At 38.0% G+C, this 22,403-nt stretch overlaps 3 pseudogenes; all 3 read left to right on the plus strand.

Moving 5' to 3' along the window:
* The first annotated feature begins 6,688 nt into the window (after positions 1-6,688).
* On the plus strand, positions 6,689-7,250 carry LOC149162206 (calcium-transporting ATPase 3, plasma membrane-type pseudogene; annotated as a pseudogene).
* Positions 7,235-7,579, plus strand: LOC149162207 (E3 ubiquitin-protein ligase RGLG2 pseudogene; annotated as a pseudogene).
* An 81-nt stretch (positions 7,580-7,660) lies between these two features.
* LOC149162208 (phosphatidylinositol 4-kinase beta 2 pseudogene) lies at positions 7,661-8,173 on the plus strand (annotated as a pseudogene).
* Positions 8,174-22,403: the final 14,230 nt, after the last annotated feature.

Here is a 22,403-nt window from a genome sequence, read left to right on the forward strand (position 1 = left end):
ACATTTCTAAATCCATCATATGAGTTCTTGAAACATTTTACAACCCACAAGCTAATTCCTTTGACATAATTTGACAAGATTATTGCAACCTTTGTTATAATTTGACAAACACATGGCAACCCTGTATGCTACAACCATTAAGGCTTTCTGTCAAAATTATAATAGGACCATACCAAAAACTTGAATCACAAAGCATTGAATTATTGATAAGAATATCAAACATAACCCTGAACTGAAATTTACCTCAACATACCTCAAGCCTTTGATCTTCCAAACCATATTTTATTTTTTCTTTTTCTTTAAGGGATGATTATGTAATTCCTCCAAGTATATTTTGGGTACATGTCCTTTCTCTTACTTCTCTTGCAAACTACAAGTTAGCACTTATGCATGCAAAAAAATTTTGATAGCATTACTCATTCAGGAATTTTGTCAAACACTCTGCTAACATACCCTGAAATCCTTTCTAAAATGCATCTCATTACCTATTTCAATTAAAACAACACAAAAACATAAGTCATGAATCTCTTACCCAACCTCTTTGACAATTCTTCATTAAAATTACATTTAGCAATATTTTGCCTTCCTTTCTCAAATGCTAGAATACCAAGGTTAATACCATAAACTCACCAATAATAATTACAATATTGAGATCTAAACATCCATTCATATAGACTTCTCTTAGTCTTCATTTTTAAATAGCCAATAAGATTTCATATAACATAAGCTTAAACCAAAATTAGATGCTTAAAATAATTTAAATTTCTACTTTTTTCAAGTTAATGCTATAATACAATTTTTGAATAATTAAAATTATACGTGATAAAATATTAAACTCCAATCGCTGAGAATATGATCCATATTTGATTCTTTAACCAACTCATTTTAACTATCCAATTTTCCTCCCAACCATATCTAGGAATAACTTCTTCCCTTGGAACCCCTGATCTATATAAGATGACAAGAAATACCAAAATATAGTAGTAGAGAGATATACAAGGAAAGCTAGAGAAGATAAGTTTCACTTCCTCCCAATACCACTCATGGTCAGCTCCACCATGTAGAACTACTTAGTATTTTTGTTTAGGAATTTCAAATTCATTTCGAAAGCATTTGGCTACTCTCCATGTTTCTCCCTCTCATCATATATATATATTCCGTGGAAAAAGGTACAACTTTATTAATGAAAACAAAATTACATGTTGCATTTATAAGAAACATAGCATCATCTAGTCAGAGATAGGTGATAATCAGAAACATACAAAAAAAACAAGATAATTTACAAGATGGGAAAAATATTTTCTCCCCTTATTTTTCTCTACCCTTCGTCATTTCCCTTGGGATGGCTCTGAAGAGACAAGTGCAAGCTGATTCCCTACATCCATTTTGGCATTGTCCCTGTATGAGTCTAAATTATTGGATGAGTGAATATGCTTGTTCCAACTAATGTCCCCTTCTTCAGGAATGAACTCTGAATGCACCAGGTGATTCCAAGATTTAGTTGGGTCTTATGAGGTTCCCCCCGTGTTTCTAGTTCCATTGATATCTAGTTATTCCCCTTTGGAGATAGTTCATCCTCAGATTCACCCTCCTCCTCTTCGAGTTCTAGTGGGGAATATTTCCAATCTTTGGGTTGTTCACGAAGACTCTTCTTTCTTTGAGTGTCATTTTTAGCTTCTGGTCACAAATTGTGTAGGTGCCATATTTTCCTACAATTCTTACACCTGAACACTTTGTTCTCATAATATAAAACCTGTGTCCAAATTTGCTTGTTGTGTATTAGGAAAATTTTGTCCAGTAGGCCTTTGCTGAGGTCTACTTCTATACATATTCGTGCAAAAGTGTAGACCATTTCCTCCACTCATTGGGTATCACTCTTCATGAACTGCCCAAAACTGTAACCAATGCCTACTAGGACCTTGTCATCCTAGAAACGTAGGGGAAGATTGTGCACCCGAATCCAAACTGGAATTCTAGAGACGAACATGGCATTTGCACCAAGATGAAGAAACCAGGGAGTAGTGAAAAGGCCAGTCAAATCCCAGAACCATGGTCCTTCCTGAAGGATTGAGTCTCTAGCCTCAGTTGTTGGGAACTTTACAATAAAGAAACCTTTTGAGCAGAGATGTATTTTACAATCTAATGACCAGTTAGTTAAAATCTAGTGGAAAAGTTCTACTAGTTTTGGCCAGAAGCAGTTGAAATGACATATAATGGCTTGGGATTCAAAAGAGGCGCAATGCTCGTCTGTTTCTGGCATGTCTATGTTTAGTTCTAGGGTGTAGTTCAATTGCTCCACTATGTATGGGCTTGGAGCGTTTCCTGCCTGTTTGGTTGGTTTTGTGACTGATTTTTTCCCTTGAAGAATGTTCTTGAATGATAGTCCCCCATTTGCATGCTTATATTTTGTTCCCGTGCCTTTTGCAGTGCTTCTTCCCATGCCCCCATTTGCATTTTTGGTTTTACTGGGTGCCGCCGCTCCTCCCCTAAGTCTCAGGTTGAGGATTATGGTGGAAACTGGTAGGATATGATATTCCAACAGGAGTTGGTTATCTTGTAATATTCTGCCCCCGTATAACAAATTTTGCATATTCACAGGGTATCCAGTTTTTTGTGTGATGTATTGTTTCAGGAGCATCACACTGTCTGCTGTATTACCCAAATTAATAATGAACTCCCGACAGGGGTCTTTAGGAAAATTTGAATGCAGGAGTAACTTATCAGTTTCCTAGACCTGATATCTTCCTTGTTTCCATGAGGTTATACTGCTTCGGGTGTTCCTTTTTTTCCTGTGCTCTGTTTGTACAAATGTAGTGGCAAGACTGGATAGAGTGTGACCTTGTGGAGCCAGTGAGAAGGGAATTTTCCGGTCCCGACTTAGTATGGTACAAGATAGTTCAACAATCGCAAACCCATAGTCGTTCCCTCTATGTTGCCACAGAGCACTGAGTACCCCTCAGTACTAGTATCCCCTCCAACTTAGCGACAATGGGCAGTTGTGTGGTTTCCAAAAACCCCTTCATCCCAGCAAAAGTGGTAAATAGAAAGTTCAACAATGCAGGGCATAGGGACCGAAGGACAGACATAACCAGAACTTTAAAGAGGTAGATATCATAGAAAATGCCCAAAGAGTAGGGAAGATGATGCCCCACTACCCAAATCCACATAAGAGCGATGACCTCCACCACCTAAAGCAACGCTTGACCCAGCCACAACACAGCCGCCCACTGCGAAGCCCGAACCAGCCGCCAGGAGAGAGAACAAGGTAATAGACGTGGCCTCTCCAGGAGGAGAAAAGTGACATCAGCGAATCCAAGTGGAGGAGCGATGGCCTCATAGCAGAGAGAAGCTGTTTTTGAAACCCTTACAAACCCACATCTAGATATACCATATTTCTTTGGAGATATAGAAACACTTTGGATCCACTAGAGACCAGATGCCTGTGACCCTTGTTTTTCATTTGTGACTGTTGTGGAGCAGAAACTAGTTTGCTATTCCAAAACTGCACCTCCTTATAGAGAAACCCTAGTGCTCACGAATGCCATTTTTCTGATCATATTTTCAATTCATATATATAGACCATATAGTCCCCATGTTGTTGCTATTGTACCTCGTAGAATCCCACTATTGTTATTGTTGTGCCCCTACAATATTATTGTTATGTAGGCTTTGATTATATTGGGACCGTTTAGACTCTTATATAGAGAAAGGAGGCCTTGTCATTTGTATCAACCAAGAATTGTTCATTTGTGTAATTTAAAGGAGGTTTCCCTCTCGAAGAGGCTGATTTCTAAGTCATTGATCTATCTTTCCTATCTTTTTGTGAGCTAGTTTCATAACAACCTCCACCGCTCAAAGCAATACCCGACCTAGCCACTCCAAAGCCGCCCACTGCGAAGCCCGACCTCATTGCTAGGAGGGAGAACAGGGTAATGGACGTGGCCTCTCGAGGAGGAGAAAAGTGACATCGGCGAATCCGAGTGGAGGAGCGATGGCCTCAGAGCAGAGAGAGGCTGTTTGTGAAACCCTTATGAACCCACATCCAGATATACCATAGTTCTTTGGAGATACAAATTTTTTTGGATCCAACAGAGGCTAGACGCCTGTGACCCTTGTTTTTCATTCGTGATCGCCATGGAGAAGAAACTTGTTTGCTGTTCCAAAACTACACCTCCCTGCAGAGAAACCCTAGTGCTCACGACTGCCATTTTTCCAATCATATTTTCAATTCATATATATATATATATATATATATACATACACACACACACACACACACACACACACACATAGACACACACACACACACACACACACACACACACACACACACACACACATATATATATACATATACATATACATATACATATACATATACATATACATATACATATACATATCTTATTTTTAAACTCTCCAACTCTTGGTATCACAATGCACCTCCTCTCAAGTGAGAATACATGAGACACATATATAGGAGGAGAAACAAATTCTTGTCCTAAAGGAGGAGTAATATGCATGCCTTGTATTTTATGTAGAGGAGTGTAATGCACACCATTAAGGATAGGTTTGCATGCCTTAGTTAAGGAGAGTGTAACATATGCATTAAAGAGAGTGTAAGAGGAATCTTTTGTGACATGTCTTTAATGAGTGTACAATGAATATGCCATTCTTTGATAAGCGCAGAAAAGAGAGTGTAATGCATCATTAAAAGAGAGAAGGAGTTACATAGAGCCATGAGAATCATCAAGGAGAGAGGTGTGAAGTGATTGAGGAGATGAAGGTGACTTATAATTCCTTTTTTAATAATAATGTCATAGTCTGACAAAAGATAATAATCATAATCATAATAATAATAATAATAATAATAATAATAATAATGATATTTAGGATTAAGTTGAAGTTGAACTATTAGGATTGATTAATGATAAATTCAGTGATTTTTCCTTCAACTACGCTTGATTACCAATTTATGGAAGTTGATTTACTATTTTTGGAAAGTCATACTTGAGATGCTAGATATGACTTTCTATTTTTAGAAAGTCACTATAGAATTGTTAGAAATGATATTTTATTAAGGAAATTCATCCCTAAGCTACCCATTAGTCGTATTTTTTTTCTAGAGAATAATGATTCGACATCCCTATTGCATGCATATTTGTGACTTACTAGATTGAGGACTCTACGCCCTGATCTACTCCAAGGATCCAAGATTCCACATTTTGGTCATTTAAATATTCAGGACTCTGCACCCTAATTCTTTTATTATAGATCCAAGACTCCACGTCTTTATCTTTCATGGATTTAGGACTCCGCTCCCTAATCTGTTTATTATAGATCGAAGACTCCATGTCTTTATCTTTCATGGCTTTAGGACTTCGCGCCCTAATTTCCATGGCTTCTCATCTACTCTCCGTTGAAACTCCACGCTTCACCTTAAGGTACTGATTGTGATCTCATACCCATCTTATGGTTCGTTGGTAAGGTATTGTTCCAAGACCAAGAATTGTGCATGACTTATGCAATAATTTTGGTTTGGAAGAAATGACTTCCACAGTCATTGGTTGTATAAACAACAATGATGGCCCATCCCATCTCACAATAAAATCTGCATACAAGAAGCATAAAATCATCCATATACAATTGCCATTGAAACTACACAACAAAACATTTCATACATATAACCCACTCTTACATCCCACTTGATTTATGTCTTCTCAATACAATTTTTTTCTTTTTCATTCCATAATATGCCCTTGCAATCAAAATATTTAGGATCTACCTACATTGTTTTTACTAAATGTTTAATCTTTAGGAAAAATCACAATTTTAGGTTCTGTTATCACTCAAGAAAAAGTTCTAAATTGTTCACATCAGTTCGATTGTTTGCCAAAGGCACATAAATCCTTTTTAGCAGTTTCGCAGCGCAACATGTTTTAGGTGGTTTCGTAGCGCATAATTCATATTTTGCACTGGCTGCGCTACGAGATTGGGGATTTGTCCGAATCCATAGCCATTCTTTCACAGCTGTCATATCCATCCAAATCCATCAACAGATTACATGCAGATGTGACTATAAATGCTTCCGATGGGAGCATTAGTGCTCACCCGGCTATTCTAGCTGCTAGATCACCTGTCTTTGAAAGTATGTTTGCTCATGACTTGAAGGAAAAGGAATCATCGACAATTAATATCGATGACATATCCATTGATGCATGCAAGGCTGTTTTGAGCTATATATATATGGATGTCTTACTCCTAATGAGTTTTACACACACAGGTTGGCTCTGTTTCGAGCAGCAGATAAAAATGACATCAGTGATTTGAAAGATGCATGTGAAGAAAGCCTGCTCAGCGATATCAACTGTAAAAATGTCCTTGACAGGCTCCAAGGTGCATTATTGTATCGTTTGACAAGAGCTCGGCATCAGGCCTTGGGAGTTCAATTGTTTTATTTTCAAGACTAGGCAAATTTGAGGTCGGCATATTCTGTTACACTGGTTCATGTTGGAAACAGGTTTTTTCATTCAAGGATCATGTCATGGTGGGTTTTCTACAAATAATAGAACAGCGTAGAGTAAATGATTCGATATTTTTGGAATGGACAGGCAGGTCATTTAATCAAGTATTTTCATTGCACAGCTTGTAGGAGCACCTGCTAGTCATATTGGCTTTGGAACGCAGTGAATCCAGAATAATAAAGGTTGAGCCTTTCAATTCTGTGAGGAAAAGAATGACTGTTGTGGTGATGCTTCCTGATGGAAAATACCGGGTTTATTGCAAAGGTGCCTCGGAAATCATCCTGAAAATGTGTAACAAGGGTCTAGATGGCAGTGGCAGTGTTGTTGCACTGGATGATGTAGCAAGTAGTGATCTTAACAATATCATTAATGGTTTTGCTGCTGAATCTCTTCGAACTCTTTGCCTTGCTTATATAGATTTGGAAGATTATTTTGATCCAGAGAGACAAACCATTCCTACAAATGGTTATACATGTATATGCATTGTTGGCATCAAGGATCCCGTGCGTCCTGGTGTCAAAGAAGCTGTTGAATTCTGTAGAACTGCAGGTATTACAGTGAGGATGGTCACTGGTGACAATATTAACACAGTGTAAGCAATTGCAGCAGAGTGTGGCATTTTAACAGATGATGGTGTGGCAATTGAAGGACCTGATTTTCGTGTAAAGAGCGAAGAAGAGATGAAGACTTTGATACCAAAAATTCAGGTTATGGCAAGATCTTCACCACTGGGTCGCCGCAGAGGCAAGATGCCTGATAGGTCTCCTCTTCCGCCAGCACTTGGCAATGTTAATTATGTTGCAAGGCAACAATATCAGCGCGCAGATAGTTTCCAAACAAATAGCTCCCGAAATCGTTGTGTTGATTCCTTTGCAGGATCTGCTCCTCAAGAAGCCAAGGATACACAGGATGCTCAACTGTGTCCAATCTGCCTGATGAATGCTAAAGATCTTGTTTTTGGATGTGGTCATCAGACCTGTTATGACTGCGGACAGAACAGTGTTATATGCCCTATATGTCGCAGTGATATCACAACCAGGATAAAACGGTATTAAAGTCAATGCAGATTTCGCAGAAAGATAAATATCTATTATGACTTGGCCATCTGAAATACGCCGAATTGGGGCTAGATTGGCATGGGTCCATGTTCTATTGTGTGGATTTGCACAGTAGCTACGATAAGGGTAAAGGTGAAAGATCGACATAATGGAAACTTGTTGATGGATGAGGAAGGACATATCATACATATTGATTTTGGTTTTATGCTATCCAATTCTCCTGGTGGTGTGAATTTTGAAAGTGCTCCCTTCAAGTTGACTCGAGAACTTCTAGAGGTAATGGATTCTGATGCAGAGGGTAGTCCGAGCGAGTTCTTCGACTATTTCAAAGTCCTATGCATTCAGGGATTTTTGACATGTAGAAAACATGCAGAACGGATCATATTACTGGTTGAAATGTTGCAGGACTCCGGTTTCCCATGTTTTAAAGGTGGACCAAAAACAATACAAAATTTGCGAAAGCGCTTTCATTTAAGTTTGACAGAAGAGCAATGTGTTTCTTTGGTTCTATCTCTCATCAGCAGCAGTTTAGATGCCTGGCGGACAAGGCAGTATGATTATTACCAACGTGTGTTGAATGGTATCTTGTGAGAATTTATATTGCTCGGGCGCATTTCATTCTCAGGTTTCTGTTTTCCGTTAGCCATCTTTGTTGAGGAGCTTTTGCTTCACCTTCAGGAGGATACAGTTATCTTGACACGAAACAGCCTTCACATAAAGAACGGTTATTTCCTAGCATTGCTCGAAATCAAGGCGCAGGACTGTGTTTTTGAAATTACACAGCAGTTTCGTAGCGCGCTACGAAACTGCTGTAGCTGCACGTTACAGTTCAGTTGATCAATTAGGATTAACAAAATGGAAAATCTTTTTGAAATATTTTGTCATCACACAGGTACATGAAAGCAGTGGACAACACATCAAGGATGTGGCAGTCTTCTCCATGTTGGGTAATTAAAAGATAAAGGATATACTTCGTTAGATCCGGACATGTTAAGGAAAACTAAAGACCGGTACACAGGTGGCAGTTTCCTATGTTTCAGGGGATTGGAAAACATGTGATATTGAAGAGCAACATGAAGCATTAAAGGTCCATCACAGCCACCGCCAGAAGGAGAGCAGATGTCAAAGAATGAGAACCATTGTAATTAAAGCCATCATGCATAACACGGTGCTAGAGTCCTACTTGATTTAGATCTCTTAAAAATCCATCAACAGTCAGTTGTATTTATTAGTTAGTTTCAAATGTTAGTAGGTGTCATCATAGGCAGAATCAAATTCCCCTCATGCTGGAGGAGGAATATCGATCAGTTAAAATAAGAATTCTATATATAGCTGAAGCAGCAATGTAATTGGGGTTGGAAATTTTATGAACAAAGCTGGTATTTGGCTTATGTAAAGACTCACTTTCAGTAATATAATTTTGGTTTTACTTCTCAGGATTCATGAAGGATTTTTCATATTCAGAATGTGTGATGTTGTCTTCTTCTTAGTTTTTTTTACAGTGGTATGGATGTATAATCACTCAGAATTCACTAAATGTGCTCTGATTTCCTGTATGCATCTATAAACTGTGTGGTTCCTTATGAGTGTACATTCTGAATATTCAAATGCTGAATGCCCTGACTTCTATGTAAGGTCAAGATCCTTGTTTATTGAAGTGCTGTTGACTCCATAGGCCCAATGGAAACTTGTTTAATGTTTTTCCAGCATCTATATTTGTCACAGTTATTTCACAAAGAGTTAGCCATCTTATCTTAATCAAAATCATTAACAAATCTAAAGAGAGCCCTCTCAGGTTGAGGAGGCTAAGCCTCAGCCTAAAGTAGGTCTGAAATAGTTACTTGAAGTCTTCTTGGTCAGCAGCCTTCCAGGGCCTGATTTTGAGATAACAGGTTCAAGACATTTTTTTTAAACTAACAAGCTAAGTTCCATATAGTCCTCATTGACCCACTTTTTTATTACAGACCATTCCTTGAATTCCCATAATCTTCATTATTATTCACTTCTCATACTTGGGAATCAATTATGAATGACTCGGTTAGAAGGTATTCATTCGAAAAATAATTAAAGACATATTTATGAAAATGGATTGTAACCACAAACAACTTGCTTAATTATGCAAATATGATATCTATATTATTGAATCTATCATGATAACTATCAGTCAACTTATTTTGCAACTATAAAACCACTCATGATTTCTATTCAACAATTAATCAATTCATTTGGTTTCAAGTTTTATTCCTTACTATTAATACATACAAAAAAAACAAGCTATGAAGACCATACATTTCTCAAACTATGAAGAATCTTGTTGATTTTAAATAAGGTTTAGACTATCATAAAGACATTTCTAACCTATATATATATATATATATATATATATATATATATATATATATATATATATATATATATATATATATATATATATATATACATACATATATACATATACTACCTCTCAAAAGATTACAACCTTTTGCAGGAATACTAACTATTTATACAACTAAGCACACCACTCTCTTCCATTCCATATATAATATAATCGTATTAGGCTTCTAAATCATGCAAGAATTGCCAATTCATCAAAATGTGATCTCACTATCCTTCAATTTCTCCCTCAAAAAATATCACAATCACATATTCTTGTAAAACAAGAACTCAACTAAGCTTTTAATAATCACATACCTTTTTATTTAAGTTAAAAAAAAAACAAAGTTCTCTCCACATAAACTGTTTATCTTCTAAACATGTTATTATATTAACAATTTACAAGTTAATCAAATTCCAAGAAAGCAGTTCATCAAGTTCATAAACAATATGAATTTTGATTTGATTGCCTAACTAACAATAGTTTAGAACAGTTCGTGAGTTCAATTCTCATAGTTTCTCTAATTAATTTGGTTAAATAAAATTCAATCAATATGCAATTGGAAAAATCATTAAAGAGACTATTATGGCTTTCCTAGACCTAATTTTTCTTAAGCCAATAGAAAAGATATTTCATAAACTTATCACAATAATCCTTTTCTACATTTCAAGCATTTGAAAATCAATTTAATTCTACCTACATACAAAAGAATTACAATAATAGAGGATAGATACCTAGTTGACATTTGACTCCGTATATCAAAATCAATTATTCCAAACATTTTAAACCACCTACTAGTGTTCACTATACCAATCTTAGTATTTTAATTTGTAATAATAAAAAAAAATAATGGATTTAAATCTCAAACAAATTCATGTAACGAATCTCTATCCATTTAACTTTAATTACATATAATCAAACCTCCTTAATGACGTCTATGAGATTCTATCAAAAGAAATTTGTTCATTCTAATGAGAAGAGTTACGTAGCTCATAGATATATGCTAGTATGGATTCCACACCCATACCTTACCTCATTACTTAGCTCATAGATATATGTTAGTATAGATTCCACACCCATACATTAGCTCATAGATATATTTATGGATTCCACACACATACATAACTTAAGGAAAACATAACCTTCAAGTGTTCCTTAAAATGGCTTCCACAACCATTCATGCACAAGTCATTTAAGCCTCTTGTTTATTAGGAAGGTTGATGAGCACCAGTATTGCAGGAAGGATGCTGCAACTCCTGGGCTACCAACTTTACTTATCAACCTAGGGTTCGTGCAAACTTGGAGGTGAAAGTTCTATATGCACAAGTAGAACTGAAGGTCTTGCCTGTTGTCACTTGTTCATTTGGCAAGAGACCCTAGGGGTTCCAAGCTAGACTTCTATAGAGTCAGAAGAAGCTTGATTCTTCGATGGAAAAAAAGAAAATCTATTCTAAGAGAGCTTAACTCTACTGCAGCAATGAAGAAAACAACATGTAATGCTAAATCACACCATATCCTAATTAACCATTTAAACAGCTAAACTAAGCAGAATTGCTAAATCAACACTAACTTAATGCTGCTATCTAAGTTACAGAAGTAAAGAGCATCAAACCAAACTAATGTGTAAGCAAGGAGACTAAACTAAGTCTGTTTTTGCATTTTTGGTGTTTTGGTAAAATCAAGCATGCAAGGAGTCAAGTGGGAGAGCAAGCAAAGATCGAAATCAGTGAAAGGAGGATGTAACAAAGCAACAATGCATGGGAACCATTGGATCGATCAACGAACAATAAAAATGGAAGATGAGTGGCAAGTATCTTATCACAGGAGTATTACATGAATAGATGGATGAACAAGACTAACGGAAGATGCATGGCGTATATATTATCGTGAGAGGTTAAGTCAATAGATGGATGAACAAGACTAATGGGAAGATGAATGACAGAGATCTTATCGTAGGAGGTTAGGTCAAGAGATGGATGAACATGACTAAGGGGAGATGAATGGCGAAGATCTTATTGTGGGAGGTTAAGTCAAGAGATGGACGAACAGGACTAACGAGAGATGAATGGTGGACATCTTATCGTGGGAGGTTAAGTCAAGAGATGGACAAACAGGACTAATCGAAAGATGAATGGTGGAGATCTTGTCGCGGGAGGTTAAGTCATGAGATGGACGAACAGGACTAATCGGTAGATGAGCGGTAGAGATCTTATCATGAAGATGAAGTGAATAGATGGATGGATCACATCAAGTTACGTGGTGACAGAAGGGTAAAAAATGTGCCGAATGGTGGAGAGGGTTTCCATAGGCGGTAAGCAGTTTCTTGCGCGCCCTCAAAGTTATAAGCGGAATTCCAAAATTTTACGCGATTAGCCTAACTAGGTGACACATAGCATGAGAAAACCACTTTTCTCACGTGCTCTTGGGTGGATATTGACCGTGCAAGAATCCATGCGAGATTGTGCGATAGCTATTGGATCAAGCTAGATAGATCAACGATGGAGATTTGGAGCACATAAAGTATTGAGATGACGCAGTAGCCATTGGATCAAGCTAGACAGATTGACGATGGAGATTTGGAGCACATAAAGTATTGAGACGAAGCGACAGCTGTTGGATCAAGCTAGACAGATCGACAGTGGAGATTTGGAGCGCATAAAGTCAAATGTTGAAATGAATACAAAGAAGCTATGTGACACGCGGTTGATGGTGGTTGGTCAAGGTTGTTGTGAAAGGAAATCTACGGGTATAATCCTTGCTAACCTGCTAACTGAAGAAAAAGGCACAAATGGAAGCAAACTAAAACACAACCAATCTACGCTACACTGCTGTAATGGAAATGCAGCTACTTAAGCAAATGAATGATTAAACCATGAATCTATGTGCTACATTGTTGTAATGGAAATGCAGCTACTTAAGCAAATGAATGATTAAACCATGAATCTATGCACTACCCTGCTGTAATGGAAATGCAGCTACTTAAGCAAATGAACAATTAAACCATGAATCTATGCTAACATACATGTACAATAAAGAGGAGCCTTAGCTGCTAGGGTTGGGCCCTAATCCAAGAGCTTCATCCCTCTGAGTTAACTCAGTGCTAGCTCAAAACAAAACTCATTCTTCTTATCAAAACAATGGATTACATCAAAACTGTCACAAGTCTTGCAGCTCAAAAATAGAGTAAAGTTTTACAATAAAAAATCTGAATCCTATTGAGGTCCTAGGCCTCTATAATTATGCATTTGAAGTCTCCAACAAATTCCTTAAAATTATAGATGCTCGGCTCCCAAACTAGAGATAAACTGGTGCTTTGACTTCCACTTGCTCAGTTGTCTTCTAGTCATCATGATTTGTCTAGTTTCACTCCGAGCTGATGGAGGAATATTCGAATGGGGGGGTAGTAAATGAGGAGGATTTCCCTCCTATAATTCCTCTCTCTTGTCCCATTTGAGTTTTGACTAAGGTCTTTGCTAAAATTCCTTGTTTTTATCCTTTAATCCTGCAATAAGTGCACATTAGACCACAAAGCAAAATATCCAACTCTAACTCATCTCATAAACAAAATATAATCAAAAGTATGCAATAAGTTGTGAGAATAGTTGTTTTGACTAAGCTAGGAGGTGAATTAAGGCCCATATAATTACCCAATGATGAGGCTCATCATCAAAACCCTACTAAAAGTGTTGCTCATCCTCTAAACAACTTAGTCAATGTCCATGTCCTTGATGGTTCTGGTAGCCTCTCTGATATCCCATGCTTATGCTATGGTCTCTTCTTATTGTTCATAGAAGCTTGGTTTCCTTTCTACTTGTTCCCACTACCTATTTTCCTCTTCTTCTTTTCTCCCTTCTAGCATCCCTAGGAGTAGTGGTGGACCGAGTTTTAGGCCTATCCAATTGACCTTGACCCTTTGCATTGATTGCTTATACATTGGTGTCCTGTTGAGTGCCTCTCTCAACCTTTGAGGGGAGTGATATTCTCTGATCTTCAAGATGTGTGGTAGTGTGTTCCATATCCTTAAGCAGGCATGTATACTATCTTCTCCTAGCAGCCTAAACATATCCTCAAAATGTGAAATTGCTTGCTCTTGGGTAGCAAGATATCTAGGTTCCAACTGAGGATCATTTGCAATTAGATTATGGATGTTGATTAGGGCCATGGGATTTGATTATTCAACTCTGATGACAAGAGGTTCATTTTTCTCTCTGGCCAATATTCTTTTTATCTCTGCAGCCCATGACTCCTCATGCTTCATCCATGATGCCAAAGCCATTAATTGTAGATCTCCTAGCTCGACATTAGGATCCCAAACATTCATGTTTGTGAGGGCCATGTTGTGCAAGTAAAAATAAGACATTTTGGCCCTATCCTCTAGTGTACTTTGGTCACAAAGATCAATAAACTGCCTGTAGTCCTGAAATGGCATGGTGCCCCTTTGTGCTAGTGTTTTAATATAAAATTGCAGCCATTGTTCTCTGAGGTAAAGAGCATGGGATTTAGCTGGCATCCTATAGTGGATGGCCTCTAAGGAGAGGCTGACCATACATGCTAGTTGGTTTTCCCTTTCCTGCAGTTGTCCTCTTAGCCATGCATTTTCCCTCTCAAGTCGATCTCTCATTATTGCTTCTATGTCCCTTGGTGTAGGGGAATCTTCAATCTCAATAGGGATTTTTGTTGATATTTGTGGCTTCCCTTGTTTGATTCTTTTGCTCTTTCTTGTTCAAAAATATAGAGGGGTTTACCTCCTTCTTTTCCCTTTTTTCTTGACTGGGGTGCTGAGAGTCATGAATGCAGCTGTTGCCTCCCTCTTAGGGGGCTTTGAAGACACCCTATGTGACTCCTCCTTGTGTTCTTTCCCTTCTGTTTCAATGCCTTCTTCCTCTCTGTTTTTCTTATCTTCTTCCTCTTGGTGTTCTTTCTTATCTCCATCAGTTTCTTCCTTCGTTTCCTCCTTTATTTTAGCATCATCCTCCTTCTTTTCCGCCTCATCATATTCCTTTGTATTAGTTTCTTCTTTATCCATCTCATCCCCAACTAGCTATGTATCATCTTCTTCTTGCTTTGCCTCCACCTCACTAACAGAAGGACTAACATTATAGGTGAGGGTTTTGATGTCATCCTCTGCTGGTGAGTCCCTGAAGACTGACCATGTTATAGGGATCTTGAGGTTTTGGAGGGCATCCTCAATGAGGATCCTAATCAACCCATGGTGAGCCAAATGTTGGGAATTCCCTTCCTTTAATTTTTTGTTGGATTCTATGAGTGATTGCATCAAGAAATAGGGTATGCTGAGTCTTTGGTGAACTGGTGTTTCTACCCCAAATCTTAATTCTTCAAGCATTCTAAAATGGTAGCCATAAACAACATTGTATCTACCCTCACATGAGATATATTTGATGAGTTGGTAACCTACCTCACTCCATGGGTATGGCAGACTATCCCTCCTTACTCCATTTTTATCCTCTGTGGGTTCTTCACCTTCTAAAAAGAATTTCCTTTTTGCCACCTGACTGTTTGCTTTTTCTTCTTTTCTCCATGGAATTCCTAGGGGAAGTGTGGTGACCCTACTGATGAGCTCTGGGGTGAGATCTATAGTGATCCCTCTAACTATAATAGTGGCATGGATTCTGCTATGTGGAGTGAGGGAATGAGAAAATTCTTAAGCCAACTCATCATCCTACCCTATGAATTTTTTGAAAAACCCCATCCATTGGTGTCTTATAAATATTTCGAGCACTTGGGGGTGTTGTTGTATCCTCACAATGTTTGTGGGTTCTCTCCTATTAAACTCTCCCGTCATCTTGCTTGTGAGGCTTGAGGAGGAAATGAGAGGTTTAACACATTTTAAATTCAAGAGAAAAAATAGTTTCCTGTGTATGTAATTCACCTCCCATAGTTGTTATATCCACTAGTTTTTAGAGAATTTCTTCTTCATTTGCTTGTAAATGGGGATGGATTTTTAGATCCTACCTCTTCAGAATGGTGTCAGTGGACAGTTCTCATGATATTACTTCTTAAAACCCTCTCTGCCTATCTTGAAGACTGCCTCTGTGTATGCTATAGACTTCTCCTATGGATTGTTCCTGTAGGAATTCTTGTGCATGCTCCTGTAGAAATTCTCTTGCAGAACGATGGAACCTTGCTTCCGGTGGGTGGCCAGAGTTATAACCACGACCTGAGTGAGGGAATTTCGAGAAGGTGGAATGCATGAATGCATGGAAACGATGTTTTGTTCCCCACTCCTCATAATTAGTTCCCACCTCATAGATTCATAGTTAACCACTTCTTGTCCTACTCCTCCTTTGCCTTTGAGTTGACTGCGGCCATGTGTGAGAGGACACCTGGTTTTGTATGTGATGATTGAATGAAGGTGGCCAAGTTAACTGGCCACCTTTTCAGTTATAAACCAACTATCTTGTAACCTTTACAAATTTTGATCAAATTATGCATATGAGTGAGTGAGCGGGATACTTACTTGTGGTCTCGATGCCATGTTGCAGTTGTCGAAGATTAGATGTGTTGCATTGTTTATTTGCTGCATGGTCATTCTTCTTCCTCCTCTGTTGTCTGTGACTGAAGAACTAATGTTACTGCTGCTGTGGAGCTCCTGGATCATCCTAGTGAAGACCTGTAGCTGATGATTGATATTTTGTGGGATAGGCTGCTATAGGACCTAACCAACCTACCATTCACCATTGGATTGCTTCCTGTAGCTTTTCGGGGGATCCTGTAGAAAACACAGTCTTTGCCTAAATAGAAGCAATGCAGTGAAAAAAATAATGGAATTGATGGAGAGATGCATGGTAAGGAGTGGAGGAGATGAATATATGTGAGCCAGGGTTCCCTTTGGATCTTCTCTTTTCTCCTTGATTGTCTTTCTCGCCCACCTGCAAATAAAAATTATGTCTTTTTTAATCTTTTTTTTTTGTTTTTGAAAAACACCTAGGCTGTCTTAGAGAGGTTTTCACCCTAGATGTTTTCCTTGGCCGCCTCAAGGAAGGTTTTCACCCAGGTATCTTCTTATTCTTCTTTCTATTTTTTTCTCATCCTTGGGTTGCCTCACAAGGCTTTCAACCCAAAAATGGGACTCAGACGCCTCATGGAGGTTTTCACCTGATGTTATAGACATATTTGGGCACATCAACCCCCAAACTTATATGTCGATAAACTAGGGCTCATCAACCCCTAAAACAGTTGTTTCATACCCTAAAAGAATGTAGTCATCTGATTACATCATTCCCCAAAAGTTCCATCTGAGAAACCATCCAGAAATTTCCTAAATTAAACCATACTGACTGCTCCACTGGAAAAGTGCAATGCATATTGAGTGGTACATTGCCAGTGTGCGATGCATACTGTTTAGGCATTCTATAAGGTGCGATGGGCGAGGATGGAAAAATGTCCGAGATAGTTTGCTAGGTGTTTGCTCATGGAATTTTCTAGAAACTTCTCCTGTGCCACTTGCCTCTCTGAATTCGCCCTTGGTTGAGTAAGGGATCTAAGAAATCTCCAAATGGAACCAATTGTAACAAGTGGAATGACACTAATCAAACCCCATGGATGACTCACACCCTTGCACACATCTATAAATGGATCCCTCATCTAAGAGATCTAGAGGCTGGAATATTGTGAATTGCAAGGAAGTGGTAATAGTTTTTAATTGAGGAAAGAGCATTGTATTGTTGGTGTGATCTTGCTATTTCATGAGGTGAAGAGGGATTGAAGTTGGGAGGATGATGCTAGATCAGATAACTTGGTTGTAATTCTCCCTTATATTAATAAATTTCTTCAAGTTTTCTTCCATATGATTGTGTAATTGTGAATGTTATCATTTGTGAATGTTATCATTTGTTCATTATATATCTGATTCTGTAATGTTTATGTTGTAATAGATCATGATGCTTTGATGGTTCTTTGTTGCTGTACTTGTGTAGGTACTCTCCAGGCGTGTTAAGTATGGGGAGGAGTTGCAAACTCTGTCAAAGGAGAGAGAGATCAAGCAAGGGATTAAGAGGAAGTTCCAGGTTGGTTCCTTTATCTTTCTCTTATCTGTTACGCATAGAAGAAATCGTTGAATTGCTTTGAATTGTTGTTTCTATGGTAGCTGCCAAACCTAGAGGGGCTAGTTGTTCGACAAGACACTAGTTTTCCCAGAAACAAATTGGTGACTCCACTGGGGAAGAATATATGTTTGTTTGTTGTTATTGTTTTTTTTATAAACTATAGATAGAGCCTGAAGTCAGCCAGGTAGCCTTCAAACTACTCTTGCTCTGCAATTTCATAGTAGATGAATGTTGCTTTAGTCAATCTCTGGTTTAGTTTATGAACTAAAAATTTGACTTACAAGCACATCTAGATGCCCTTTTGGTAGCTCAGTAACCTCTCAAGACATTCCTTCATACTTTGCTCTTTATTGTTCATCAAAACTCGGCTTAACTCATTGAAAAAAGCTGCACATTTGAGACAAAACCCATTTCAGTTTCGCTCCTTGGACCATTGCACTATCTTCCACTGTAACCTAGTATGCATCGCACCTCCTGAGTGTAGTAAGTGCGATGCATCTCTATTTCTGTGAAGCCCAGGTGCGATGATTGACTGAACTCTTTTTCCATTCTAGAAATTGAGGGTTTTTGACCTTGTTTTCGGTTTTGTTTAGTTGTTTTGCTACAAATGAACAATGCCTGTTTACTGTAACTTACTTGCATCACATAGATCAGCCTCCGTTATATTAGGATTAGTAAGTTTTTTTGTGTATTTGTTCATCATTTACAATCCTTTGCCGAAAATTTGTTTAAATCAATTTGTCGCTTTGATACAAAAAGTGTCATAATTGTCGTTTTGTGTCGAAAAGAGAAGTGTCATGAATTCTTCCTTCCTTTGATAGTCGATTGAAATTCTCTTCATGTATTTGGTTTGATTTGTTTAGATTTCAAGTGTAGAAAGAAGTTTTATTCAAACTTGAAAAGTGTCATTTAGTCTTCCTTTCTCTTTTGAAGAAGAAATTGTCGAAAATGTCATTTTGAGTAAAATATTTCAGATCTTTGCTGCATTTAGTTTTCTTGTTTGGCATTTTTCACATTAAGGAGAACGAAAACAAATACTTGCATTTGCATTTAGCATTTTTTGGTTTGTATGCAAAAATATGATTTAGGAAAATGCACTAGTGTGTGCTCTTTGCTCTTGGTTTGAAAGAATTGTAATCTTCTTTCCTTAGTAGCTAGGATTTTCATTGCTCAAAATAAACAAAGATTGTTTATCATTGTAGATTGCATTTTAGGAATGTCAAATCAACATCATGCGGTGAACCATTAAAAGGAAAACTCTAAACAAGATCACCTTTAAAATAAATTTCAATGAACCTAACAATGCTTTGGAACTTAACGCAACATATCTAGAGGTCTAGGCTAGAGACGTGTTCTAGCGTCGTTAAAACTAGTAACTATCCTTTTCATTGAAGGTTGGGTGATTCCTCCTCCTTGATATGACAAGTGCTAGCACGGACTTGTGCCCTCCATACCATCGTGTATATATTGGGAGATCACAATAGGCTTATATCCTTTATCCATAGGAAGCTGAGTTTGCTGCCTTATTGATCGCAATGCACTGAACAAAACATTCGGGAAGATTGACTGTCGTACATAAGTCCTTGGTAATTTCTCTTTAATTTATTACCAAGGTGTATATTGCAGTTTTGCGATTGGTTTGGTAAGCCCTATGTCTAGATTTTCTAGAGTAGTCACTTTCATTCCTTTTCGACTCTTTAAAAGAAAAGGTCCATCTGAGCACTTGTCCATTCAGGATCATTAAAAATTGAAAGAGACTAGAGTCATATTTAGCTTTTTCTTGACTCTTAAAAACTGAAAAAGCAAAGTTGTGTCAAAGCGTCATTAAAATTAGTTGAATTTGGAATAACATCCTTGTTCCTTAGTTGATCTTAGGTTGAGACATATGGTGACGAATCCGGAGTCCACTTATCAAGGAATCCCTTTTGAGGGGAATCCTAGTCCTTTTCCTTCTTGGGGAAATATTGGTATGGCTACATTGTCCCTTTCGGAAATTACCATTGGCCTACCAGTATGGCTGTTCTCAACCTCTGTGGTTCAAAATACCGTCATTTCTCTGTAATCGAATACACCCTCAACTGAACAAAATCAACCTCCAATTGATGCTGAAGTTGACCCTTCACCTTCTTCCTCATTTGTTTCTCCCTCCCCTTCTTCCTCTTTGCTTGGTGAAAGTAGTGATACTAGTAACCAGGTGGCTGAGAAGAAGAAGAAAGGGAAGGAGAAGAAGAAGAAGTCAATCCAGCAAGGGGGCAACAAAGCAACCATTGCTTTGAATGCATCATCTAGTGAAAATCCACACATTAAACTTCCCAAACCCAAATTTCCATGCATAATTTGTGTCGGAGACCATTTTCATCGAGATTGTCCTTGATTTCCTAGGATCTTGAAAGAATGGTCTCCCTGTTCACACCATCCTGTGTCATCAACTTCTGAAGATCATGTTGGTATCACACCTTCAACTAGTGATAGTAAAGTTCATGGGCAGAGGAGAAAGGTTAAGTTTCCATGTACGTTATGTGAAGGTAACCATTCCCTTCACCTTTGTAACTTTTTGGATGAAGCTAAAAGAGTGTTGGATAACCATCCTGCTTCACCACAGTGACTCCCATCTAGTTACAAGAAACTCTCCCTAAGTCCTTCACTAGTTGAAAATCCAACTGACTTAAATCAACCATCGGTCGAAACCACTCTCTCTGAAAGTGAATCTTATGAGTCTATACCCGTCCCAAGTCAAAAGGTTGAGGTAACAATTGACCCAATTTCACCTTCAGCTAATCGTACCTTTCCCGAAGAGAGTGGAAATGATATCGTTCAATTTCCTTTTGTTACTTCAGATTCTAACGACCTTGGGGGTAATCCACCTTTACCTTCAAGACAGGAGGAAAACCCTCCATTTCTCATAACTCAAGAGGTTAATACTCCTGTACCCCCTCCAAGTAGTCTAGTCACATCCTTTGATTGGAATCGACTAGCAAGATCCCACCTTCCTTCTTATGTGCCTTTCCGGATCATAGTACAAGTTTGTAAAATGATCGTGTCTGGCACTATTATAGATGAAGGTGCATTAGTGAGTATCCTTTCCTCAACTGCTTGGAAAGCGCTTGGTTCGACACTGCTCATGCCTGTTACATAGAATCAGTTAGGCTTTAACAAAGGAACCAGTTGATCTTTAGGGATTCTTCCTAAGTTACCTATCACTTTGGGAGGGAAAACCGTTCATCTGAACATGATGATAGTCCCAGGACCGTTATATTACAATTTACTTATTAGGTGTGACTACATTTATAACATGGAAGCTATTGTTTCAACACTCTTCCGAGTGATGCATTTCCCGCATGAAGGTAATATTGTCACCATTGACAAGCTTTCATTTCCCGGTCCAAACATAGCCCCAAGTCAATCATCATCCCTAAATGGTCCATTTACATCAACGATGTCGCTTGAACCTTCATTCCATCCACCTGATTGCGATGAGTAGTCTGGTGAATGTAATGAAGCTTGGGGGGCATGCACCTAGTTGTAAGGATAAGTTTCCCTATAGGTTATGTGATTGGTTTGACACACCATTCACCTTTGTCTATTCTAGACAAAGCCGTCCTACTTCACCGTAATGAATTCCATTTGGTTACAAGAGACTTTCTTTGTCATCATGTTGGAGGCATGCAAACCATTTTCCAAGAATAGTTTTTCATTTCAAGCTTGTGTAAAAAATGAAACCGAATTCAAGCATAGTTTTTCCGTTTTGAGCTTGTGTAAAAACGAAACCGAATCCAAGCATAGTTTGTTCGTTTCAATCTTGTATAAACATGAAACCGAATCCAAGCATAGTTCCCCCATGGTTCAAGCTTATCTAAAAATGAACCCATTTACATGTAATTAACCTTTGTGATTGCCATTCTATCAGCCTTTTGAACCTTGGTTGTGTACATCCCATCACCACCATCCTATTGGCTGATCATACACTCTCACTTGGTTGTTTTACCCTTTTTGAGGAACATTTGCAATGAGTGGTCTTATTAGCCAGCCTCTTCATAGAAATCAACATGTTTTGAGAAGTTCCAAATTCACCGGAACCAGTTGCTACCCTAGACACCACTCGTTCCTCAAAATCGAGTATTCTTTAATCCTTTTTCAGACTTGTTAAATATGAACAGATTGTCGAGCACTTGGCCTTTTCAACTCGTTAAAGTGATTGGAAATGTCATCCCTCCTGTATGATTTTATACTTTTTTGGACCCGAGGGATTATCTTACGAAAAATTTGAGCGCTTGTCTTTTTCAGCTTGTTAAAGTGATTGGAAAAGTCATCCCTTTTGTATTATTTTATCCTTTTTTGGACCTGAGGGATTATTTTACAAAAAATAACTTATGGAGTTTTC

The sequence above is a fragment of the Pinus tabuliformis genome, chromosome 5_2 (assembly GCF_031772625.1).
Source record: "Pinus tabuliformis cultivar Carrire ecotype Pingquan chromosome 5_2, CPIR1, whole genome shotgun sequence".
NCBI classification, from domain to species: Eukaryota; Viridiplantae; Streptophyta; class Pinopsida; order Pinales; family Pinaceae; genus Pinus; species Pinus tabuliformis.